The following is a 22,361-nucleotide window of genomic DNA, read 5'->3' as shown; positions in this document are numbered from 1 at the left end:
AGTGAGTGGAATAGAGGGTTGGGCATGGAGAGCAGAGCTTTATTAGGGGTCAACAGAGTGGTCCCCTCCCCATGATGAGGAAGGAGAAGCTTCCTATAGGACCAATCCTTGGCCTCAGTCACCAGCCCTTGAAGAGGGCTCTCTTCTCTTGTCTCTTGAAATTGTAGCCCTTGTCTGCCCATCTGGCATCCTGAGAAATCAAGTGTCCTCTCTCAGAATGTCAGAGTGGCTTTAAAAACATAGTTTTATGTAAGTACTTTGTTGTGCACGCTTTTTATTGACATATAACATACATGAAGGAAGATGTCCAGATTATGTGTTGTATTAACTGTGCCTTTTTATTTTTTGTAATTCTGACTCTTCGACATCTTGAGGCCTTGCTGACCCTGGAGGGACTACCCCTCACAGTGTTAGCCAATTCCTAGAGATAGTAAACAACTTGCCTTCTAGCCACCTTTATACACAAACCAACTAATCCAGAACCTACATCCCAACCACCTCCTTTATGGGGCTTTCATTTGGGATCACTATACCCCTGCCCTAATCATGCAGGGCAGGTACCAGACAAGCAGGGACAGCCCCTATGCCCCAGAGCCTTGAAATTACTCAAACCAGCCAATCCTGAGCCTGTTTATCTTGCCTCATCAGTTCCTTCCCAGAGAAACCACAGTAAAGACTCAGCTCCACACTTTCCCCCCTCCCTCTGCCTCCAAACCAACCTGGGTACCTCCCAAAGTGGCCCTCCCCCCATGGCATGGCATGACCCCTCCTCTTGGGAGCTGTGAGTAACAAACTGTCTCTTCAATGGCAGGTGTCTCCTGAACTGTTGAACTTGCCACACCTGAATAATAATAAAACCTACAGTTTTAAATGTATGTGTATTGCCTTGTGGATGTAACCAGCCCCCAGGTTACAATACTAGGAGCACTTCCAGAGCACCTTGTCCTTTTATAATCCAAAAAACACATATTAAGTGTCTTCTATTCACTCACACATTCACCAAATATTTACCAATTATCTATTATGTGCCAGATAGTGTGCTGGGAGTCTTTGAGGTACAGAGGTGAGCAAAACAGACAGAGCTTCTGGTTTCGCCAAGCATGTCTTCTAGTAGAAAAGACAGTTATTAGTCAAATAATCATGTAAATGAATAGTCAATAGCAAACGATGGTAAGTTCAAGGAAGGAAAATCAAAATAGCTTACATTTATTGAGCACTCTCTGTACAGGTCACTTCCGTGTATTATCTCCATTAGCCCTCTTGAAAGGCCTATTAGGAGGCTACCGTTGGTATCGACAGTCTAGACATGAGGAAACGAAAGTGAGGTCTTACTCAAAGCTGTGCAGGCAGAGAGAAGCAAAGACGGAATTTACCCCAAACAACTGATGAGTGTCCTCACCCGTACCCTTCACCATGCTACAGAACTACCAAGTCCTTGCCCAAGCACTAGCTCTAAGGATATAACTGACTCCATGGATGGTGGGAGCCATACCAAAGCCTCACTAAATTGTTTGCCTCTCTTCTTAGACCTGACATTTGGCAGATATTGAATTGGGTTAGGTGCCCAAGGAAAATGGTGAGGATCTAACAAATAAGCTTCTACCAGTGAGAGCTGTGTGTTAGGAACCATGGGGACCAAACATGTATAAAACATGACCCTCATGGAGAAAGTGATGCATCTGACCAAATAGTAGCTTCAGGCAACAAGAAAAGAGCCTTCACAACAACAGAAGGGCCTGATGTATTGCCAATGGGTAGTAGCCATAATGAGGGTTTCAGAGGAGGGAGGAATCACTGAAAAGGCCTAGCTAGTCAAGGAAGACATCAGTGGGGACAGAACTTGACCAAGGCCTTGAAGAAGGGGTAGGTTTCAGGTAGATGGAGAAGCTGGGAGGGGCATTCTTCAAGTCACCACCTGATTTTTGGTGCATGCTGTGAAGGTGGGTGCCTGCTAACACGTCCATGCATCATACGAAGGGAGGAACATAGAATTCAGTTTTAGCAGGCACTGGCTCTCCTCAAGTCTCTTAGGTGGCTCTACTACAGCAAAGAAGTTCAAAGTTGGGACTATGCAATGTCTCCAGTTTGAAGGGAGATTTTTTTTCTAACTCAATTGGGTATAGACAGTTGACATTCTGCAGGAGTCAGCCCAAAGCTTGAGGCTCCTGGCTGTGTCCTCAGATCAGGCTGCCTACATCCTAAAAGAGCTGCATTAGAGAGCTCAGGAGCCTTGTGTCCCCAGAGCGACTCTTTCACCAAAAGCAGGGTGACCTTGGGTAAAGTGTTTAAACTTCATTTCTTAATTGAGGCTTTGGACAAAGCTAGCATTTTACATCTTCTGAAGAAACGTCAACTGTTTGACAGAGTGTCTCAAACAGGACAGATGAAGACTACATAATTGGAGACCCAAAAAATGTCCCAGGCAACATCTGAACTGCCCAGGGAGGCTCATACAGGATTGTATGCTGCTGTTCTCCCTGTCAGATAGAGTGCATCCTGGGGTGCGAGTGGAAATGTACTTCTTCAGGTTTGGGGCAGTTGGGGCCCTGAAAGGAGGCAAGGCTTCAATGGAGTTGAATCCTTGTTTTGCCACTTACTAGCTGTGTGATCTTGTACAAGTTACTGAACCTCTAGGAGTTGGTCTCTGTGTTTGTCCAATGCGGACACAACGTGAGTCTTGCTGGATTGTGTTAGAATTACAGTTCATATACATCTAGACCTCAGCACAGTGCCCAGCATAGAGCAGGCAGTGCAAGCACCCGGCTTTTACTCATCTACATGGGATACATGCTTTCCACAGCACTGGACCACACATGTCTGTTGTAGGGAGCTGAGCAGTTAAACCAGCATACCCTGGGCAGCAGCTGGCAAACCCTTCATGGTGGCACAGGGATAGAATGCTCTTTTTGGATCTTCTTCTGACTGCCTTTTTGGTTTTTGCTTCTCTGGAACTCCATGCAAGGCCAGACTTAAACAGGTACAACCGTGGAACCAAAGACACATCCTCCAAATTATTGCCATGCACAGACCCAAGTGACCTCACATACCCTCATCCTTGACTGGCCTCAGTTTTGTAAACACACACTGCACAAGACCATGTATCCCTCAGGACTTCTGAGAGGACCATTCTAGAAAATTTCCCCAGAAGCATAAATGCAGAGGAAACAAAAAGTTTCCACACCAGTGAGGGAGAACCATTTATTAGTGGCAGGCCAGCTGGGCCCCTGATTGTGACTTGCAGGAGAGGGGTGTGCTTAGCAGAGATTAAACTCCCTCTTTAATTTTTGATGTTATTTCTTTGTTCCTTGCCTTGACCCAACAGTGTGTCAGAAGTTCTAAAAGAAAAAATGTGCCCGCCATGTCAAAATGACTTGAAGTTATGTAATAATTATAATCCTTTAATAAGTTTTAGTTATTTTCATTAAATATCTGGAAAAAATAACAGAAAAATACCCCACAAAATGAATAATTCTTCTCACACATAGACGCAGCCCAGAATTAAATGAGGAATAAATTTGCTATTTATATATGTATAGAAAGTGCTGTTCCCAGTCTTGAGAGATACTTCACAAACCAATTTATGTTGGCTTTGTTTGGAGCAAGGAGCTACATTTGGGGTTTCTTCTAACTCTTTATTTCTGTGACAGAAACAAATATCTGCCCTTTAGAGTAACGGGCTAGAAAGTTATGTTTTGTCTTCTTTTAGGGGCAAGAATCAGGATTCAGGGAAGATATTTTCTTTGGTCCCCAGACTTTAGGGGAGATTTTGTGAGCTGCCAACACATATTGTCCTTTATTGTAAATGCTGGAGTCACCTTGTCCCCAGCTTTAGGATGGGGGCAGTCTCCATAACAAGGGAAGGAGAAGGATGTGCTAATCTATGATCATATTGCGCTAACTCCTGTAATGAAGGTCAGTGGAGGGAAGGGTACTCCAGAGACCATTTATCATGCTTGCCAGATGGTATTGAATATACTAGTCTTTGTGAGGGCAAGGGGTTGGTTTAACCAGAAATCATATCTTTGTATATTAGCTTTTAAAAAAAATTAATCAAAAGTAGAAAAGTCACAGGTCTTATCTTTTTTCCTTATGTGTTTAGATGTCTCGTAACCATCTTCTCACTTATGTGATTAGCACTTACCCTGGCTCACCTCACTATCAATAATGTCGTTCATTTTTTTTCCTGTTTGTTTAAAAAAGTTCTTGTTAAATATTAGAGTTTCCACCGCTGCTTAGGATGCAGAAAGTTGCGCGAGCACATCATTCCTATCCTGATGAGGAAAATTTAGATAATCTGCAAAATTATAACTTTCTTAAGTCCTTCATACAGCTGAGGTTGTTGAATTTTGGATGCAGGTAAACCAAGGGTGTGGCTGTATGATCTTTTGTTAATACCTCAGAAAGATCAAAAGGTGACAGTACCAGTCACACAGAGAGCTCTGTGAAGAGATGAAGGTCCTCAAGGTTGAGAGCCTTGAGATAGGGAGATTTATCCTGGATTATCCAGATGTACCCAATGTAATCACATAAGTCCTTAAACGTGGTTTTTGGCTGCAGAGAACTGCAGAAACAGCAGCATGAGAAAGACTCTGCCTACTGTTGCTGGCTTTGAAAATGGGGTGCGGGGATCACAAGCAAAGGAATGCGGGTGACCCCACTCTAAATGTCAAGACATATATAAGATAAAAGTAAATGGATGAGAACAATAAACAAAAGAAAGCTGGAATGATTATGCTAATATCAGACAAAGTCAATTTCTAAGCCAGGGATTTCACTAGGGATAAAGAAAATCTTTCTATAATGATAAAGGGGCCAGTACCTTAAAGAGAAGTAATAGTCCTAAATGTGTATGCATCTAAAAACAGCTCCAAAATACATAAAGCAAAATGATAGAACTGAAAGGAGAAATAGACATGTTCACAATTTTAATTGGAAATGTCAACATTCTTCTCTCAGTAATTGATAGAACAAGTAGACCAAACAAAATCAGTAAGGATATAGAACCTTCAACAACACAATTGTGGGATTTGATCCCCACCTTCTAGTATTCATACCTATGTGTAAGCCCCTCCACATTTTACCAGTGCTGATCTGAGAGACCTGTATCACATGGCAGAGGTGATGGTATGTCACTTCTAAGACTGGCTTATTAAAGACTGTGGCTTATATCTTGCATGCTCATGTTCTCTCTCTCTTGGATTACTCACTCTGGGGGAAGCCATTGTTTGAAGAGCCCTATAAAAGGGACTGCATGGCAAGGAACTAAGGCCTCCTGCCAATAGCCATGTGACAGAGCATACAAATGGCTTTAGCTCTAGTCAAGTCTTCAGAGACTGCAGCCCTGGGCAACAACTTGGCTACAACCCCAGGAGAGATACTGAGCCAGAACTACCTAGCTAAGCTACGCCCAGATTCCCAACTCTCAGAAACTTTGTGAAATAATAAATGTTTGTTCTTTTGGGGTAATTTGTTATGCAGCAATAGATAATACAATGACCAAAGATGTGACCAAATTGGCATTTATAGAATACTCCACCTAATAAGAGCAGAATACAGATTCTTTTCAATTTCCCAAGGAAATTTCGTTAAGATAGATTATATTCTGGGCCATAAAGCAGATCTTGCCATGGTGCTCATCTATTTTTCTCCATTTTCCTTCTCATCATTTCTTTTTTTTTTTTTTTTAAGACCTTTCATCTGGGATCACTTTCCTGGGGATTGAAATATATCCTTCAGAATTTGTTTCTGAAGTAGGGGTGTGTTTGTGGTTAACTTCAGTTTTTGTTTTTAAGAAATTACTTTCTTCCTCTTTCCATCTGTGAAAGCTATTTTGATTGACTCAATTTTAGGTTGGTGGTTTTTCTCTCTGCACACTGAGGATATTATTCCACTGTCTTCATTTTTGTTATTGAGAAGTCAAATACAAATCTATTTGTCATTTCTTTTTAGGTAATCTGTCTACCCTCTTTAGTTGCTTTTAAGGTTTTCTTTTTTTGTCTATGTCAGGAGTCAACAAACTTCACCCCACATACCAAATCTGACCCACCAATGGTTTTAGTAAATAAAGTTTTATTGGAATAAAGCCTTGATCACTCATTTACATATTGTAGCTGCTTTCACTCTACAACAGCAGAATTGAATAGGGGTAACACCAAGAGTGTGGCCTGCAAAAACTAAAATTTTTACTAACTGATCCTATTCAGGAAAAGCTTGCTTACTTTTGACCTATGGTATCTTGCAATTTTACCATGATTTGTCTTTTTATTTATCCTGCTTGAGATTCTTTGGGATTCTTGAATCTGAGGATTTTTATAAGTTTTACAAAATTCTCAGCTATTATCACTTTAAAGACTGCCTCTGACTCTATCTCTTTGTTACTTCTTCTGGAATTCCAATTAGACATTTGTTAAACCTTCTTAATATTTTTTTCCTTTCTCTTAATCTTTCTTTCAAGTTTTCTATCTCTTGTTCTTGACACCTCATTCTACATAATTTCTTCAGATTTATTTTCCATTCTATAATTCTCTCTTCATCTGTATCTCATCTGCTGAGATGCCCAACACAGACCTTTAAATTGCAATTATCGTATTTTTAAATTTTCTAAACCTTGGTGATATAAAATTTTATTCTTTAAACCTATTACATAAATGCTTTTATATTTGCCTAATAATTCCAATTTCAGAATTCTTTGTGGATCTGATTCTGCTGAGCATCGTTTTTCCTGTATCTAGCTCATGGAGACTTGTTTCCATGGTATTAAATAACATTTTTATTTGTGACCTCATAATTGTTTGAATTTTATCTGTGGAAATTCTTCAAGTCAAGTACTCCATTGAAAGTGGTTTTCTCCAGGAAGAGTTTGTATATGTCACTTGCCTGAAGGCACTATTAACTCAGAACCTGATTTTTTTTTAGATATAATTGACATTTATCATTATATTAGTTTGAGGTGTACAATGTAATGCTTCAATATTTGTACATGTTGTGAAATGATCACCACAATAAGTCTAGTTACCATTCATCACCATACATAGTTACAAATTTTTTTTCTTATGGTGAGAACTTTTAAGATCTACTCTCTTAGCAACTTTCAAATATACAATACAGTATTATTAACTATAGTCACCGTTTTATACATTACATCACCAGGACTCATTTAGTGTATAACTTAAGTTTGTACCTTTTGACCATTTTCACCCATTTCACCATCCCCTTACCTCTGGCAATCACTAATCTGTTCTCTGAGTCTATGAGTTTGGTGTTTTTTTTAGATTCCACATATAAGTGAGATGATATGGTATCTGTATTTGTCTGACTTCTTTCAATTAGCATAATGCCCTCAGGGTCCATCTGTGTCTCAAATGGCAAGATTTCCTTCTTTTTAGTGGCTGAATAATATTCCATTGTATATATACACACCACATTTTCTTTATTCATTCATCCATTGATGGGCACTTAGGTTGCTTCTATGTCTTGGCTATTGTGAATAATGCTGCAGTGAACATGGGGGTGCAGATATCTTATTGAATTAGTGTTTTTGTTTCCTTCCAATAAATACCCAAGAGAGGAATTGCTGGATCATATGGTAGTTCTATTTCTAACTTTCTAAGGAATCTCTATGCTGTTTTCCATAGTGGCTGCACCAATTTACATTCCCACCAACAGTGAACAAGGGTTCCCTTTTATCCACATCCTCACCAACACTTGTTATTGTCTTTTTGATTATACCCATTCCAACAGGTATCAGGTGATATCACACTGTGGTTTTAATTCAAATTTCCCTGATGACTAGTGATGTTGAGCACCTTTTCATGTACTTGTTGGCTATTTGTATGTCTTCTTTTGAAAAATTTCTATTCAGACTCTGCCCTTTTTTTAAATCAGATTTTTAGGTTTTTTGGGTTTTTTGTTTGTTTGCTACTGAGCTGTATGAATTTTTTAAAATATATTTTGGATATTAACCCCTTGTCAGATATATGATTTACAAATATTTTTTCATTTGGTAGGTTGCCTTTTTATCTTATTGATGGTTTCCTTTCTGTGCAGAAGCTTTTTAGTTTGATGTAGTCGCACTTGTTGATTTTTGCTTTTCTTGCCTTTACCCATGGTGTCAAATCCAAAAAATTATTGACAAGACTGATGTCAAAGGAGCTTATCACCTATGTTTTCTTCTAGGAGTTTTATGGTTTCAGGTCTTACATTCAAGTCTTTAATCCACTTTGAGTTAATTTTTGTATGTGGTGTAAGATAGTGTTCTAGTTTCATTCTTTCATATGTTGCTATCCAATTTTCTCAAGACAATTTATTGAAGAGACTGTGCATTCTTCACTGTATATTCTTGCCTCCTTTGTGGTAAATGAATTGACCTTACATGCATGGGTTTATTTCTGGGGTATCTATTCTGTTCCGTTGATCTATATGTCTGTTTTTCTGCCAGTACCACACTATTTTGATTGCTATAGCTTTGCAATATAGTTTGAAATCAGGGAACATGATGCCTCCAGCTTTGTTCTTTTTTCTTAAGATTTTTCTGGTTATTCATGGTCTTCTGTGGTTCATAGAAATTTTAGGATTGATTGTTCCGTTTCTGTGAAAAATGCCATTGGAATTTTGATAGAGATTGCATTGAATTTATAGGTTGCTTTGGGTAGCATGGACATTTTAATGATATTAATTCTTCCAATGCATGAGCACAAAAAATCTTTTCCTTTATTTGCATCTTCTTCAATTTATTTCATCAGTGTCTTATAGTTTTTAGTGTACAGGTCTTTCACTTCCTTGGTTAAATTTATTTTGAGATGTTTTATTCTTTTTGATGCAATTGTAAATGAGATTGTTTTCTTAATTTCTCTTTCCACTTGTTCTTTATTAGCATATAGAAATATAACAGATTTTTTGTATATTATTTTTGTTTCCTGCAACTTTACTGAATTTGTTGATTAGTTCTAATAGTTTATTGGTTTAATTTTTAGGGTTTTCTATCCTATAAAATCATGTCATCTGTAAATAGAAACAGTTTTACTTTTTCCTTTCTGATTTGGTTGCCTTTTATTTCTTTATCTTGCCTAATTGCTCTGGCTAGGACTTCCAATACTATGTTGAATAAAAGTGGTGAGAGTGGGCATCTTTGTTTCGTTTCTGATCTTAGAGGAAAAGCTTTCCGTTTTTCACCACTGAATATGATGTTGATTGTTGTCTTGTCATATATGGCCTTTATTATGTTGAGGTATCTTTCCTCTATATCCACTTTGTTGAGAGTTTCCATCATAAATGGATGTTGAATTTTGTCAAATGCTTTTCTTCTGCATCTATTGAGATGATTATATGATTTTTGTCCTTCATCTTGTTAATGTGGTATATCACATTGATTGATTTGCACATGTTGAACCATCTTTGCACCCCTAGAATAAATTCCAGTTGATCATGCTGTATGTTCCTTTTAATGTGTTGTTGAATTTGTTTTCCTAATATTTTTTTGAGATTTTTTGCATGTATGTTCATCAGGGATATTGGTCTGTAATTTTATTTTCTTGTGGTGTTCTGGTCTGGTTTTGGTATCAGGGTAATCCTGGCCCCATAATATGAGTTTAGAAGTATTCCTTCTTCTTTCACTTTTTGAGAGAATTTGAAAATAATTGGTATTAATTCTTTTTTAAATGTTTGATAGAATTTACCAGTGAAGCCATCTGGTCCTGGACTTTTGTTTGTTGGGAGGTTTTTGATTACTAATCCAATCTCCTTACTAGTATTCAGTCTGTTCAGATTTTCTATTTCTTCATAATTCAGTCTTGGTGGGTTGTGTGTTTCTAGGAATTTATCCAATGTCCAATTTGTTGGTATATATCCTTATGATCCTTTGTATTTCTGTGGCATCAGTTGTAACATCTCCTCTTTCCTTTCTAGTTTAATTAATTTGGTTATAAATAATCTCTCTTTTTCTTGTGAGTCTAAAGGTTTGTCAGTTTTTTTTATCTATTAAAAAAAACAGTTCTTGATCTTTTTTCACGGATCTTTTCTATTGTCTTTTTAGTCTCTATTTCATTTATTTTCACTCTGATCTTTATTATTTCATTCCTTTGACTAACTTTGTGCTTCACTTTTTCTTCTTCTAGTTCTTTGAGGTGTAAAGTTCTGTTGTTTATTTGAGATCCTTCTTGTTTCTTTTTTTAATTGAGATACATAATAGTTTACATCATTTTGAAATTTCAGTTGTACATTATTTCTTGTCTGTCACCACATAAGTAGTCCCCTTCACTCCTCATGCCCACCATCTACCCCCATTCCCCTAGTAACCACTGAACTATTTTCTTTGTCCATGTGTTTGTTTATGTTCCACATATAAGTGAAATCATATGGTGTTTGTCCTTCTCAGTCTGGCTTATTTCACTTAACATAATACCCTCCAGGTCCATCCATGTTGTTGCAAATGGGATGATTTTGTCTTTTTTATGGCTGAGTAGTATTCCATTGTATATATATACCACATCATCTTTGTCTAACCCTCGGTCGATGGGCACTTGGATTGTTTCCATGTCTTGGCTATTGCGAACAATGCTGCAATGAACATAGGGGTATATATGTTACTTTGGATTGTTGATTTCAAGTTGTTTTGGTAGGTACCTGGTAGTGGGATAGCTGGGCCATATGGTTATTTCTATTTTTTAGTTTTTTGAGGAATCTGCATACTGTTTTCCATAGTGGCCACACCAGTTTGCATTCCCATCAGCAGTGTGTGAGGGTTCCCTTTTCTTCACATCCCTTCTAACGTTTGTTGTTTTCGGTCCTGGTAGTTACAGCCATTCTGACTGGTGTAAGGTGATATCTCATTGTAGTTTTTGATTTGCATTTCCCTAATAATTAGTGATGTTAAGCATCTTTTCATGTGCCTGTTGGCCACCTGTATATCTTCCGTTGAAAAATGTCTGTTCATATCCTCTGCCCATTTTTTGATTGGGTTGATTTTTTTGTTGTTGTGGAGTTGTGTGAGTTCTTTATATACTTTGGATGTCTACCTCTTATCTGATAAATGATTTGCAAATGTTTTCTCCCAGTTGGTGGGTTGTCTTACCATTTTGTTGATGGTTTCCTTTGCTTTGTAGAAGCTTTTTAGTCTGATGTAGTCCCATTTGTTAACTTTTTCTTTTGTTTCCATTACTTAAGAAGACACAGTATTCGAAAAGCTGTGGCTAAGACCAATGTCAGAGTGTACTGCCTATATTTTCTTCTAGGAGTTTTATGGTTTAAGTTCTTACATTCAAATCTTTAATCAATTTGCAGTTAATTTTTGTGTATGGTGTAAGATAATGGTCTGCTTTCATTCTTTTGCATGTGGCTGTCCAGTTTTCCCAACACCATTTATTGAAGAGACTTTCCTTTCTCCATTGCATGTCCTTGGCTCCTTTGTCAAAGATTAGCTGTCCATAGATGCGTGGTTTTATTTCTGGGCTTTCAATTCTGATCCATCGATCTGTTTGTCTGCTTTTGTGCCAGTATCATGCTGTTTTGATTACTATTGCTTTGTAGTATGTTTTGAAGTCAGGGATTGTGATGCCTCCAGCTTTGTTCTCTTTTTTTGTCAGTATTGCTTTGGCTATTTGGGGTCTTTTGTTGTTCCATATAAATTTTTGGATTCTTTGTTCTATTTCTGTGAAGAATGTCATTGGGGTTCTGATTGGGATTGCATTGAATCTGTAGATTGCTTTGGGTAGTATGGACATTTTGACTATGTTTATTCTTCCAACCCATGAACATGATATATCTTTCCACTTTTTATGTCTTCCTCAATTTCTTTCAATAGTGACTTATAGTTTTAAGTGTACAGGTCTTTCACCTCTTTGGTTATGTTTATTCCTGGGTATTTTATTCTTTTTGTTGTGATTATAACTGGGATTGTATTCTTGAATTCTCTTTCTGCTAGTTCATTGTTAGTGCATAGGATTGCAACTGATTTTTTAAAATTGATTTTGTACCCTGCAACTTTGCTGTAGTTGTTGATTATTTATAATTGTTTTCTGGTGGATTCTTTAGGGTTTTTCTATATATAGAATTGTATCATCTGTAAATAGCAAAAGTTTCACTTCTTCCTTTCCAATTTGGATTCCTTTTATTTCTTTTTCTTGCCTAATTGCTCTGGCCAACACCTCCAGTACTATGTCAAATAGGAGTGATGAGAGTGGGCACCCTTGTCTTGTTCCTGTTCTCAGAGGGATGGCTTTCAGTTTTTTCCGTTAAGTATGATATTGGCTGAGGGTTTGTCGTATATGGCCTTTATTATGTTGAGGTGCTTTCATTCAGTACCCATTTTAATGAGAGTTTTTATCATAAATGGATGTTGGATCTTGTCAAATGCTTTCTATGCATCTAGTGAGATGAACATGTGATTCTTAACCTCAGTTTGTTAATGTGATGCATCACATTAGTTGATTTGTGGATGTTGAGCCATTCCTGCATCCCTGAATCCCTGCAATGAATCCCATTTGATTGTAGTATATGATTCTTTTAATACATTGCTGTATTTGGTTTGCCAATATTTTGTTGAGGATTTTTGCATCTTAGTTCATCAGTCATATTGTCTTGTAATTTTCCTTCTTCATGTTGTCCTTGTCTGGTTTTGGTATCAGGGTAATGTTGGCCTCATACAATGTGTTAGGAAGTGTTCCATCTTCTTCAATTTTTTGTAATAGTTTGATTACTGCTTCAATCTCTGTACTTGTGATTGGTCTGTTCAGATTCTCTGTTTCTTCTTGATTCAGTTTTGGGAGGTTGTATGAGTCTAGGAATTCATCCATTCCTTCTGGGTTATCAAATTTGTGGGCACATAGTTTTCATAGTATTTTCTTATAATCCTTTGTATTTTTGCAGTATCTGTTGTGATTTCTCCTCTTTTATTTATAATTTTATTTATTTGGGCCTTCTCTCTTTATTTCTTGGTGAGTCTGGCTACGGGTTTGTCAATTTTGTTTACCTTCTCAAAGAATCAGCTCTTAGATTCTTTGATCCTTTTTCATTGATCTGGGAAAGCTTTTATTTCTCCATCGTATCTGAAGGAAAGTTTCACTGGATAGAGGATTCTTGGCTGAAAGTTCTTGTCTTTCACTATTTTAAATATATCATTCCATTCTCTCCTAACCTGTAAGGTTTCTGCTGAGAAATCTGCCAAAAGCCTGATAGGGTTTCTTTTGTAGGTTATTTTCTTCTGCCTTGCTGCTCCTAATATTCTTTCTTTATCCCAGTCTTTTGCTATTTTTACTGTTATATGCCTTGGAGAGAGTCTTTTAGCATTGATAAAGTTTGGCACTTGGTTAGCTTCACTTATCTGTAAACCTGAAACCATCCCCAAGTTTGGGAAGTTCTTAACAATTATTTCTTTGGACAAGCTCTCTGCTCCTTTCTCCCTCACTTCTTCCTCTTGAATACCTATAGCCCTTATGTTGCTTTTCCTAATTCAGTTGGATATTTCTTGAAGAATTTCTTCATTTTTTAAAAAAAATCTTAGTTCTGTCTCCTTCTCCACCTGTACAATTTCTACATTTTTATCCTCAAGAAGACTAATTCTTTCCTCCATAAGATCCATTCTATTTCTTAATGATTCTGGATTATTATTTATTTCATTAATTTTGTTTTTCATATCCAGAATTTCTGCTTAGTGGTTTTTTTTTTTCTGTAGTTTCCATCTCTTTGGTGAAGAGATTCACTTTATTGCTGAGCACCTTGAATTGTCTTTCTGTGTTTTCTTGCAAAACGTTGAGTTTCCTTATGCTGGCTATTTTGTATTCTCTGTCATTTATGTTGTATATTTCTGTGTCTATAGAGTTGGTTTCTGGAGAATTGTCATTTTCCTTCTGGTCTGAATTGTTGCTGCAGTTTCTCATGGTGTTTGATGAACTAATCTTTTGTTGGGGCATTTCTGGTATTCTTAGGAGGTAGGTTCCCCCTGTTACTGCTAGAGGGGAGCCAGAGGAGTGTTTCTGGCCCCACCCTGTCTGCTGGAAGCTGTCAGGGTATTATTGGTGCTTGCCCCAGCCTAGAATGTGTTCAGGCACTTGTGTGGACTGTCCTTGTTGGGCAGGGCTTCCTCTCTAGGCTAGGGTCCCTATTTGGTGCCTCAGGGGCACTCTGAGTTCCCTCTCCCCACCATAAAGTGGACTCAAAGCTGCTGTGCCTATTCCTGCAGCTGTCTGGACCTGTTCCCTCTTTGGCAGCACAGCTGCACTGTGAGCGCTCGTGCGTGCCTGGGAAGTGTTTGCCCCATCACAGAAATCTGCTGTGGTTCCTTCACAGGCAGTGTTTTGGGTTCAAAGTTGCCGCACCTATTGCCACAGCCACCTGGACCTGTTCCCTCTTTGCGAGCGCAGCTGCCCTGTGAGTGTTTGTGTGTGCCTGGGAAGTGTTTGCCCAGTGCAGATATCTGCTGAGGTCCCTGTTTATAATCCACAGTCCACAGGCCACTGTACTTGGTGGGCAGGGTTCCTTGCTGTAACCCAAGCTATGGCTGCTCCTTTAAGGCACAGGGGCACAGTGGGCTCCCTCTCTCTGACGGGAGTGTGACCATGAGCGCTGGCTAAGCGTTACCGCCTCCTCCTCTTATGGTCACCCTGCTGCATGTTCCCTCTTTCCAGGTGCTTGCACCAGGTTGGAAAGCGTTCGTGTGCGTGCACAGGGCTACCAGAGCAGAGCAGGGTGTGCTCACTTATCTCTGCCACTTCCCAGGGGGGCACTCCATCTACCCTCAGATGTATAGCTGCGTGTGTCTCTCAGGCATCTTGTTGCGCTTTGTGGGCTTCCTCCGTTGGTCAGTGAATGTCCATTTAGTTGTAGTTCAAAAGGGGGAGAGATAAAGGGAACAGCTCACTCCACCATGTTGCTGATGTCCTCTTTCTTGTTTCTTGATGTAGGCATTTATGAACATCTCTCTTAGAATTGTTTTGCTGCACATGATAAGTTTTGGTATATTGTATTTTAATTTATCTCAAAGTATTTTTTGGTTTATCTTGATTTCTTCTTTGACCCATATTTGTTCAGTAGCATGGTGTTTAATATCCACATATTTATGAATTTTCCAGTTTTCTTCCTGTAATTGATTTTTAGTTTCATACCACTGTGATTGTAAAAGATGCTTGATACAATGTCAATCTTCTTATATGTATAAGGACTTGTTTTGTTGCCTCACGTGTGATCTATCCTGGAGAATGTTCCGTGTGCTTGAGAAGGATGTGTATTCTATTGCTTTGGATATAATGTTCTGCGTGTGTCTAAGTCACGTAAGTCAAATGTATCACTTACGACAATGTTTCCTCATTGATTTTCTGTCTGGATGATCTATCCATTGTTGAAAGTGAGGTATTAAAGTTCTCTATTATTACTGTATTGCTGTCTGTTTCTTACCTTAGGTCTGATAATATTTGCTTTATATGTTCAGGTGCTCCTGTGTTGGGTTCATAAACATTTACAAATGTTATATCCTCTTTTTGGATTAACCCCAGGACCTGATTTTTAAAAACACTCAGTTTGAGGTTTTTCAAACTATACAGGGAGCATGAATTTGGGCTGAAAATCCATGTGAGAAGTACAGTGTGGTTATGAATCTTAAGGTAGTTTTTTTCCCCCTGACAATCCAGGGCCAATGTGAGTCAGCAATTTTTCTCATAATCTGCTGTGGGTGAGAATACGTTTACTTCCAATTCACTCTTGCATTGAGAGTACAGCCCTTTGGTATAGTAGCATAATGGGGATGTCTCCTAATAAATTTCCCACCTTGGGCAGATCTTGGTCTTTGCCTTCTGTGCCTTGTGGTCCTTGGAGGGTATAAAAATGGAGGGTGTAAAATTTACTGGTCTAGCACATGCTTTCAAGGTGAAAGCTGGCCTTGTTTCCTCATCTACCTTTTTTTCTTTTTGTTGAGGATGATTTTCCCTGAGCTAAAATCTGTTGCCAGCCTACCTCTTTTTGCTTGTGGAAGATTGTCCCTGAGCTAAAATCTGTGCCAATCTGCCTCTATTTTGTATTTGGGACACCACCACAGCATTGCTTGATCAGTGATGCACCCAGGATCCAAACCTGTGAACCCCAGGCCGCCAAAGCAGAGCACATGAACTTAACCATTACACCACTGGGCCAGCACCCCTCACCTACCTTTTTAATTCTCACTTTCTTGAGTTGTTGCCCTTTAGGTATTCCTTAATTTCTCCTCGGATTTTTGTGTTTAAAAGTTGTCTTATGTATTATCTAGCACTGACGCTATTCCACAATATAACATGAAAGTAATCTTGTAGGGTTGAAGTCAAGGTAGACAGTGCTAATTCTCAAAAACAAAAGATTTTTCTGTCTACAGATCTGTGTATTAAGATAGTGCTTTTCAAAACTTGGTTCTCTACTCTTCTCATCAGGACTGATTATTTAAAGTACAGGGTACTAAGGCTCAATCAGACCTATTGAATCAGTTTTCTGGGGGACAGAGCCCAAGAATCTTCACTTTTAACAAGTAACCTTGATGATTTTCATGTGGACTCTTGTATGAGAATCACTCCACTAAGTCTTCTATAAAAATAACATCGTTAAAACATATTAGAAATCTGTTAAAGCCCCAAATGGACTTGATTGAAGGAATTAGTCAATGAACTACAAGGTAACAGAAGCTCAGCTTTAATGTGTGCAGCAATGCATTCCCCAGTGGAGTTTTGAACTTAAATCAATCTGTTGTTGCTTGCCCAGTGACATAGCAAAACATTTGTAATCTTTGAGGGGAGAAATAGCACCAGATTTTTTTCACATATTTATGGGTAGAAAAAATATAGGCATCTTCAAATGAGACAAAAATTCCTTAATTTTTATTAATTAATAAAATAAATCATTTATCATTCTTTAATTTTAATTAATTTTGAATTAATTCTTTAACTTTTCTTCTATTGGTGTCTGATTAAATTTTGCATACTCTTCTTTTTTCATATATTTTTTCAACATATGTATCTTACCAAGGTTTCTAAATTAAAGGTGGTAGCCTGATGATCACTTCTGGATTTTCCCTGCCTCCCCAGGTGAATTATCCTGCCATGACATTTTCAGGTGTGCTAGGAGGCTGATGTTATTCTCTTGTGCCCCAATCTCTCTAAGTAACAGGTAATTAATCTTGTTTAGAAAGATGAGGACAGGACACTCTAATTTTTTTTTTAAAGATTTTATTTTATTTTCTTTTTTCTCCCCAAAGCCCCCAGTACATAGTTGTATATTCTTTGTTGTGGGTCCTTCTAGTTGTGGTATGTGGGACGCTGCCTCAGCGTGGTCTGATGAGCAGTGCCTTGTCCGCGCCCAGGATTCGAACCAACGAAACACTGGGTCGCCTGCAGCGGAGCGCGCGAATTTAACCACTCGGCCACGGGGCCAGCCCCAGGACACTCTAATTTTTAACAGAAGCTCAAGCATCCCAATTCTACCTTATCCTTTTATCCTCATCCTAATGAGAAGTGCTGATATGGACCAAGGACCAGCAACTGGGTCAATTGCTGGGAGTGGACAGACTTCTCCAGGAGAAACAAAGAGGTTAAAAGCTTTTGTTCCTTCAAAGGGAGGCACTCTTTTGGGGACACCCTTCTTTTGGTGTTCCTGGCTTCCTTTTCTGCTTTGGACCACTTTTTTATCTTCCCTCTCATGGGACATGGGTGATAAGGTGCACCAAGAATGTCTTCCAACCAGGGAAGAAATACCTCTCTTCTCATCCTCCTTATTTCTTTGTTGATCTTCTGCCTAGTTGTTCCATCCATAATTGCATGTAGGGTATTGAAGTCTCTAACTATTATTGTTGAATTTTCTATTTAGCTTTTTAATTCCATCAGTTTTCCTTCATGTATTTTGGGGCTCTCTTGTTAAGTGTGTACAAGTTTATAATTACTATATCTCCCTGATGGATTGTTCCTTTTATCATTATAAAATGTCCTTATTTGCTTCTAATGACAATTTTGTCTTAGACTGTTTTGTCTGTATAGCAACTCCAGCTCTCTTTTGGGTACTATTTGTATAGCATGTCTTTTTCTATCCTCAGACCAAATTATCTCAATTGGCCTGTCTTTACATTCGCTGATTCCTTCTTCTGCCAGTTCAAATCTTCTGTTGAACCCCTATAGTGAATTTTTCATTTCAACTGTTGTACTTTTCAACCCAAGATTTTCTGTTTGGTTCTTTTTTTTTTTTTTTTTTTTTTTAAAGATTTTATTTTTTCCTTTTTCTCCCCAAAGCCCCCCCGGTACATAGTTGTGTATTCTTTGTTGTGGGTTCTTCCAGTTGCGGCACGTGGGACGCCGCCTCAGCGTGGTCTGATGAGCAGTGCCATGTCCGCGCCCAGGATTCGAACTAATGAAACACTGGGCCGCCTGCAGCGGAGCGCGCAAACTTAACCACTCGGCCACGGGGCCAGCCCCTGTTTGGTTCTTTTTTTAAAAAAAATAATTTCTATTTATATATAGTCTTTATTTAATGAGACACCATTCTCATGATTTCCTCTAATTCTTAGACATAGTTTCCTTTAGCTCTTTGAGCATGTTTATAACAGCTCATCTAAGATCTTTCTCTAGTAAGTCTAGTATTTGGGCTTCCTCAGAGACAGTCTATAGTGACTGCTTCTTTTAACTCGATTTGGGGCCATACCTTACTGTTTCTCTTCATGTCTTGTAATTTTTTCTTTGAAATTGGACATCAAATAATATACTGTGATAACTCTAGAAATAAGATTCCCCCTATTTGCCAGGGTTTATTGTTTCTTTTTGTTGTTGTTCCTGTTTGTGTAGTGATTTCCCTGGACTAAATCTATGAAATCTGTATTCTTTGTTATATGCAGCCATTGAAGTCTGTGTTTGGTTAACTTAGTGGTCAGCTAATGATTGGACAGAGATTTCTTTAAATGCTTTGAACCAGTATGACTCCCAGTCTTTGCCAAGTGGCTCTGTGTGTATGTGTGTGAGTGTTGAGGTATGCCATCAATGGTGCTAGCAGGCAGTTTACAACTCTTCCTCAGTCTTCACTTTTTGCTTGTGCAAAGCCTGAAAGTCAGCCAGAGGGAAGAAATTAGGGCCCTCTCAGGTATTTCCTAGGCATGCGCATAGCCCTGAATATATATGTGGCCTTCTGGATACCCAGAATTATGTTGGGAAATTTCAATTCCCCTTACAGATATTTCCTTCTCCAGTTTTTTATTTTAAGCTTTTTGGTCAGCCTGTTGTCAGCCCCAACTGGTAATGCTGCCTCATACAGGTGAGATGTAAAACAGCTGCTGCTGATTGTTTCTGACAAATGCCCTGGGGATAGGACTGCTTGCACTGAGTGAGCTCTGAGTCAGGTCAAATAAAGACAAGTCCTGAGAATGGAGCTTTTCAGTGAGCTGTCAGACAGTTTAAATAGTGACAATTCTCTGGGGATAGGGCTTTGGGGAGCTACAAATACATTCTGCCCCCTCCAGTGGCTGTTAGGCTGCTGATTTTCACAGCTACTGTATTGTGAGGCTATTGGTTTTCAAGGCTATTGTGGAGCTGGGAAGAGGGGAGTGAAATTAAGACAAGTTAAAATACTGCAAAGCTCCTACTTATATTCAGCTTTTTTTTCTTGAATAAATATTCATTGGATTGTTGCAAGCCTGTAGTTCATTTCCAGAGTTCTGAAACATTGATCTTGGTAATTTTTTGCCAGTGTTCTAGTTGCTTTTGTGGAGTAGCAGGATTTTGGAGGTTCTTGCCTTCCATTCCAGAAGTGCTTTCTCTCTTCTCATCATTTTTAGGAAGCCACATAGAAACAAGGGCTCTTCCCTAGGGAAAGCAGACATAGAACCAGTAATTGGTTCTTAATCTAGTGATGCTAAAGGAGTTTTCACAGCCCAGTTCTCCAGGATAGGAAACAAGATAGGAGTTTGGGGCTAACATGTGCATGTGTCTGAACTGCCTTATAAAGAAACCCTATTGAGGTAGGGAATAGGCACTCTATTGAGATAGTAGGTGGTATTCTGGGGTTGGAGTCCTTGGGCTTACTAATTACAACTAGAAGGTTGGCCACATTTGCCCTGCACCAAGAGTTTCTTTCCTCTTCGTTCTTCATTCTGTCTTCCAAATTCCTTTCACATGTGAGCTGGCTCATTTTCCAAAAACTATATCCACTGATCTGTCCATTCATCCTTTGTCTACCATCTCTTCTAATTGTTAACTATGCTGTCCCTTTCTATGTCTTAGCTCCTCAATTTGAGTTTTAACAGTATTTTCTAATTCTGAAGACCACCATATGGGTCCCAATGTTACAGCTTAGAAAAAGTATCTGGATGTAGTAGGTGTATGGAGAGACATCATACAGGTGAACCCCTACAATTAGAGAACAAAGACAGACAATGTCACCATTCAGAGTCAAGTTATTGGTTATATGACAAACAGTAATCTTGGTAATTGCAACATTTTTATGGTAAATGCCAACTCTAGGGTGGTGGTTTATGTAGAGCCTAGAAAAAGAAGAGTTCAGAAGCAAAGAGTTTGTCTTCTTCTAGCATTATCTAATGGGGAGAGAAAGGGATCTGAACTGAGAAGAGATAAACATCATAGTTACTTCAACAGTAAACTCCAGGGTAGTACTGAGATCATTCTCCATGGTCTTCCCTAGATTGGATACAAAACTCTCTTTGATCTGATTCTCTGCGTAATTTTCCGATTACTATTTCAGATAACTTGCTAGTGAAGTGTCCTGCACAGTGGATCTGAATGTTTCTGTCTATACAGATGCCTATTGCCCTCCTCCCACCACACTCTCTCACTCTCTAGCTGTACAACGGTGACCTTCTCCTTTATAACTTAGTCTCTATGGCCTTGGTTGATATGATTTAGTCCCCCTAGAGACTGGTCTAAGATCGTCAGAATCCCTAGAAACCTTCAGCTGAACTAGCCTCCCAACTTCTCTCTTTGATCTCCATTACAACCTTGGAGAAATCCAAGATCACAACCTAGGCATAAAGAAAACAGGTGTCTTTTTATGAGAAAATGGTTCATCTCTTTTGGCAATACTGCAAATGAAAGTGACAGTCAGTAACTCTATTTGCAAATAACCAGGTCAATTCAAAAGAGCTGTTGATGTGGGTAATTACAAGCCTCTAGCATCTGTCACCAGGCTCTGAGTGGTACATGTGCACACATACCTGTGAAGGGTGGCCTCTCATTTTACCTACAATGCTTCAGGTCTTCTCATTTAAAAACACACCATTTCTCTATCCCTGCCACATACGTTTGTGTTAGCGAGGATTTTCAATGCCTCTGGGTTTCTTGCTGACTCTCTCAAGACTGCTGCTCCTTGCATTAGCTAGGCTGTGATATGCTTCCAAGCAAGGAGCATCTCCACAGAAACAGATGTTAAGATCCCCAGGCACAGTGTGCTCTCTCCCTGTGATATTCTTTCCAAATTTGCACTTGTGCTGTCAGTTGGGGAATTGCACAGAATGACAATTGATGCCACCAGTGAAAGAAATTATGATGAGAATGAGGGATGGGGGAAAGAAGTAGACTCATTAATTAATGGCTCCAGAAGGGGAAATGGTCTTGCTCAGCTCACATAAGCTATTTGAACTCAAGTAAGGTTAATTGTTTTCTATGCCAGCCCCATAGTAGCTTTCGTCTCAGGAGATGGCGTTAAATGAGTCTTAATTAGCCAATCTGACCTAATCTCATAATCAGTTACATATGGGACATCACCCAGTTTGTTCTCGGTTCTTCTGGAATGGATTAAAACACAGACACATACACACAGGCACACACATACCAGCCTGAAGATAGAAAGTGGTTAGTCAGACTTGCATTGGAAGGTATGGGAGTAAGCGCTCCTATTGTCACTCTAAAGCATTTGAATGGACCCTTGCACAAGGCAGGCCTATCTGTGGGCATGGCTGGGTAGCTGTCCTAGGTCTTTGCCAAGAGACTGACTCTGAGATGGAGACTTTGTGCAGGAGGTTAATTGGGGGGGGGGGTGCTCTGGAGAGCAGCACCTGTAAGGAAGTGCAGGAAACAGAAGGGAATGTTGAACTGGGATGCAGCTCTGACAAAAGCCTCAATTCATCTCCCAGGGACTCTGCAACTGGGACAGCCCTCTGGAGTTGTCTTAAAATGAGGCCAGGGGACTGGGCCTTCGGACTCCCGCATCGTAAGGCTGTCCAAAGGGAGGAGGTGTAACCTAGGTGCCTTGGCACTTCCTTCAAGCAAGAGCAGTTCTCAAAGAGGGGCTCAGGTGGGGCCCTTAGCAGTAACCTCCTGAAGTCTTGGCCATGAAGGTGGGACCTGGGGCCACCACAGCCTCCATCACAGTGTTGTTGCCTCCTTGAAGTGAACGGGACAGGAATGAACGTGCACGATTACCTT

General features: G+C 39.2%; 1 protein-coding gene across 1 annotated transcript in view; it reads left to right on the top strand.

Annotated features, from left to right (window-relative positions):
* Positions 1-22,361, top strand: part of URB2 (URB2 ribosome biogenesis homolog) — a 131,282-nt gene that overhangs the window by 70,547 nt on the left and 38,374 nt on the right. The gene's annotated exons all lie outside the window — the stretch shown is intronic.

Source organism: Equus asinus, chromosome 2 (genome assembly GCF_041296235.1).
Source record: "Equus asinus isolate D_3611 breed Donkey chromosome 2, EquAss-T2T_v2, whole genome shotgun sequence".
In the NCBI taxonomy this organism is placed as follows: Eukaryota; Metazoa; Chordata; class Mammalia; order Perissodactyla; family Equidae; genus Equus; species Equus asinus.
The sequence above is the reverse complement of the archived record's forward strand: the minus strand, read 5'-3'. Positions and strand labels throughout refer to the sequence as shown.